This window comes from Marmota flaviventris, chromosome 3 (genome assembly GCF_047511675.1).
Source record: "Marmota flaviventris isolate mMarFla1 chromosome 3, mMarFla1.hap1, whole genome shotgun sequence".
Classification (NCBI taxonomy): domain Eukaryota; kingdom Metazoa; phylum Chordata; class Mammalia; order Rodentia; family Sciuridae; genus Marmota; species Marmota flaviventris.
In genome coordinates, this window is record NC_092500.1 from 101,866,487 (window position 1) to 101,871,389 (window position 4,903).

The 4,903-nt window shown below is 33.1% G+C and overlaps 1 non-coding gene across 1 annotated transcript; it reads left to right on the forward strand.

Moving 5' to 3' along the window:
* The first annotated feature begins 2,120 nt into the window (after positions 1 to 2,120).
* On the forward strand, positions 2,121 to 2,226 carry LOC114095930 (U6 spliceosomal RNA). The gene has a single exon (XR_003583327.1). It is a non-coding gene; the product is annotated as a U6 spliceosomal RNA (small nuclear RNA).
* The last annotated feature ends 2,677 nt before the right edge of the window (positions 2,227 to 4,903 follow it).

Sequence of the window (4,903 nt, forward strand, 5' to 3'; positions counted from 1 at the left end):
TAAGCAGAAACTAAAAGAGTTCATGACTACTAAACTGGCATCACAGAACTTACCTAAAGAAATATTGCACATAGAAGAAATACAAAACAAACCTCAGAGCTCACAAAAGAACAAATCTATTTGAAGAGTAGCTAAGCAAATGAGAAACAGGACCAAATTAAACACAATAAATAAATAAAAATGGCAGAAGTTAATAAACATCTTTCTACAATAACACTGAATATAAATGGCCTCAACACTCTTATTAAAAGACATAGACTGGTAGAATGGATTAAAAAACAAGACCCAATTATATGTTGTTTGCAAGAGATGCATGTTATGGGAAAAGATAGTCACAGGCTGAAAGTGAAAGGATAAAATTGATATATCATGTGAATAGAGCCCCCAAACAAGCAAGAGTAGCTATTTTCATGTCTGAAAAAGCAGATTTTACACTGAAATTAATCAAAAAGGACAAAGAAGGTCACTTCATATTGCTAAAAGGAATAATCCAATAAAAAGATATAACAACCATAAATATTTATGTCCCAAATGTGGGTGCAACTAATTACAAAAAAGAGACACTATTCAAATTGAAGGCCTAGATAGACCCCATCATAATAATACTGGGTGATTTCAACACATCTCTCTCACCCATTAGATCCGTCATCCAGACATAAACTCAGTAAAGACTCTTTGGACCTGAAAAATGCAAATCAACTGTATCTAATAGATATTTATAGAATATTTTATCCAACAACAGCTGTACACACTTTCTTCTCAGCAGCTCATGAAACTGTCTCCAAAATAGACCGTATTTTAGGTCACAAAACAACTCTTGGCAAATACAAAACAAAATAATATAATTCCTGCATCTTATCAGATAATAATGAAATGAAATTAGAAATCAACACCAAAACACACTCCTATGAAACTAAACACATGGAGATTTAATGATGAATGGGTGATACAAGAAGTCAAGGGAGAAATTATAAAATTTTTAGACTCGAATGAGAATAGTGACACAACATACCAGAACCTTGGAGACACTATGAAGGCAGTTATAGCTATGAGTGCCTACATAAGAAAATCAGAAAGATCCCCAATAAAAAACCTAATAATACATCTAAAGGCCCTTGAAAAAAAAAGTACAAAGCAATTCCAAAACTAGTAGAGGGAAGAAAGTAATTAAGATCAGAGCTGAAATCAATGAACTTGAACAACAACCAAAAAAAAAAGAAGGATCAATGAAATAGAGAGTTATTTTTTTAAAAAGATAAACAGAATTAATAAGCCCTTAGCCAAACTAACCAAAAGTAAAAAAAAAAGGAGAAAAACCAAATTAATAAAATTAGTTATGAAAAAGGAGAAAGCACCACAGACATCTCAGAAATTCAGCAGATTACTAGGGACTATTTTGAAAACATATACTCCAATAAACTAGAAAACCTAGAAGAAATGAATACATTTCTAGGCAAATACAATCTGCCAAAACTGAACCAAAAGGACATAGAAACAGACCAATAACTTGTAATTAGATAGAAGCAGTAGTAAAAAGCCTCTAACAAAGAAAATCCCAGGACCAAATTGATTCTCAGCTGAATTCTACTAAACCTTTAAGAAAGAACTAATGTCAATACTCCTCAAATTATACCATGAAATAGAAAGAGATGGAACACTTCCAAATTCATTTTATAAAGCCAGTATCACACTCATACCAAAACCAGATAAGGACACATCAAGGGAATAAAACTACAGACCAATATCCCTGATGAACTTTGGTGAAAAAAATACTAAAAAATTAGCAAATAGTGCCCAACAATACATTAAGAAGATAGTCATCACGACCAAGTTTGTTTTATTCCAGATATCCAAGGATAGTTTAATATTCACAAATATAATTCATCACATTAATGGAATTAAGGACAAACTTACTTAGTAATCTCAATAGATGCAGAGAAGGCCTGTAACAAAATTCAGCACCCATTCATGATAAATAACACTGAAGAAACTAATTATACAAGGAAGCTACCTCAACATCAGAAATGCTATGTATGAGAAACTCAAAGTCAACCTCATAGTAAATAGAGAAAAAATGAAAAGTATATTATTTAAAATCTTGAAATAAAGAAATTACTCCAGTGCTGGTTTTAGCAGTACATATACTAAAATTGGACCATACAGAGAAGATTAGCATGGGCCCTGTGCAAGGATGTCATGCAAATTCATGAATTGTTTCATATTTTTTCAATGAAAACTACAGAACACTAAAGAAAGAAATTGAAGAAGACTTTAGAAGATGGATGTTCTTGGATGTTCTTAATATGAAGGCAGTTATAGCTATGAGTGCCTACATAAGAAAATCAGAAAGATCCCAAATAAAAAACCTAATGATACATCTAAAGACCCTTGAAAAAAAAAAGTACAAAACAATTCCAAAACTAGTAGAAGGAAGAAAGTAATTAAGATCAGAGCTGAAATCAATGAACTGGAAAAAAAAAAAAAGAATCAATGAAACAAAGAGTTTTTAGATGTTTTTAATATTGTCAAAATGACCATATTACTAAAAGTGCTAAACAGGTTTAATTAAATTTCTATTAAAATTCCAATGATGTTCTTCATAGAAATAGAAAAAGCAGTCATAAATTTCACTGGAAAAATAAGAAGCCTCGAGTAGCCAAAGCAATACTTAGCTTAGTGATAAAAGTGACGCAGGAGGCCTCACAAAACCAGACCTTAAATTATAATAAGAGCCATAATAACAAAAACAGCATGGTATTGGCACAAACACAGACATTAAGACAAACGGAATAGAATAGAAGACCCAGAGACAAACCCATGTAAATACAGTTATCTCGTACTTAGACAAAGGATCCATAAACATACGTTGGAGAAAAGATAACCTCTTTGAAAAATAGTCCTAGGAAAATTGGAAATCCATATGTAGTAGAATGACATTGAGCACCTATCTCTCACCTTACACAAAATTCAACTCAAAGTGGATCAAGGACATAGGCATTAAACCAGAGGCCCTATGCTGACTAGAACAAAAAGTAGGCCCAGCTCTCCATCAGGTCAGCTTAGTAACCGAATTCCTCAATGAGACTCCTGAAGTGCAAGAAGTAAAATTAAAAATCAATAAAAGGAATGGTGTCAAACTAAAAAGTCTCTTTACAGCAAAGGAGACCATCAAGAACATGAAGAGAGAGCCAACATAATGGGAGAAAGTCTGTGCCACCTGCACCTCAGATAGAGCATTAATCTTCAGGACATAGGAAGAACTCAAAAAATTTAACACCCAAGAAAAAAATAACCCAATCAATAAATGGGCAAAGAAACTGAACAGGCACTTCACAGAAGAAGAAATATGATTGGTCAACATATATATGAAAAAAACTAGAACAAATAAATTAATTAATTAAAAAAATTGTGTGACTATAAATTTGAAAAAACAAATATATGAAAAAATCTTCATTATCTCTAGCAATTAGAGAAATGCAAATTAAAACGACACTGAGATTCCATCTCACTTCAGTCATAATGGCAATTATCAAGAATACAAGTAACAATAAATGTTGGCAAGGATGTGAGGAATTATGTACACTCTTACATTCCTAGTGGCACTGCAAATTGGTGCAGCCACTCCGGAAAACAGTATGCATTCCTCAGAAAACTTGGAATGGAATCACCATTTGACCCAGCTATCCCACTCCTCACTATATACCCAAAGGACTTAAAATATAAGCATATTGTAGTGATGCAGCCACATCAATGTTTATAGCATCTCAGTTCATAATAGCTAAACTATGGAACCAACCTACAACCCCAGCCCCTCCTTCAAGAGATGAATGGAGGGGCTGGGGTTGTAGCTCAATGGTAGAGCTCTTGTCTAGCATGTGTGAGGCACTGGGTTCGATTCTCAGCACCCCATAAAAAGAAATAAAATAAAGGTCCACTGACAACTAAAAATTATTTTTTTAAAAAAAGAGATAAATGGATAAAGAAACTATGATATATATACACAATGGAATATTACTCAGCCATAAAGAAGAATGAAATTATAGCATATGCCAGTAAATGAATGGAACTGGAGACTATCGTGCTAAGTGAAATAAACCAATCCCCAAAAAACGAAGGCCAAATATTCTCTCTGATATGCAGATGCTAAGATACAATAAGGGGAGGGGGAGGGAAGAATAGAATTTCATTGGATTAGACAAAGGGGAATGAAGAGAAAGGAGGGTGGATGGGAATAGGAAAGACAGAATGATTTGGACATAATTTTCCTATTTTCATTTATGAATACATGACCAGTGCAACTCCAAATTATGTATAACTGAAAAAATGGGATCTCAATTAGAAAGTTATACTCCATGTGTGTATGTCAAAATACACTCCACTGTCATTTATATCTACAAAGAACAACAAAAACAACAGCAGCAGCAACAACAAAAGAAACACAAAAGAAAAAAAATATTCCAAGACAAGGATGTCCATTCTACCACTTCTATTTAATATAGTGGTACAAATTCTAGCCAGATCAATATGGCAGGAGAAGGAAATGAAAGCGATAAAAATAGTAGAGGAAGAAGTCAAACTATCACTGTTTGCAGAAGATATAATCCTATACCTAGAAGATAAAAAAAAAAAAAACTCCACCAAAAGACTGCTAGAGCTAATAAATAAATTTTGGCAAAGTAGCAGTTTACAAAATAAACATACTAAAATCAATCGCTTTCCAGCAACGAATCTGCTGAGAAAGAAATCTGGAAAACAGTTCCATTCACAATAGCCTAAAAGTTCTAGGAGTAAATCTAATAAAGGAGGTAAAAGACCTCTACAATGAAAACTATAGAAACTTCTTTCTTCATTGAAGAACGAAATTGAAGAACTCAGAAGATGGAAAGACTTCCCATGTTAATGG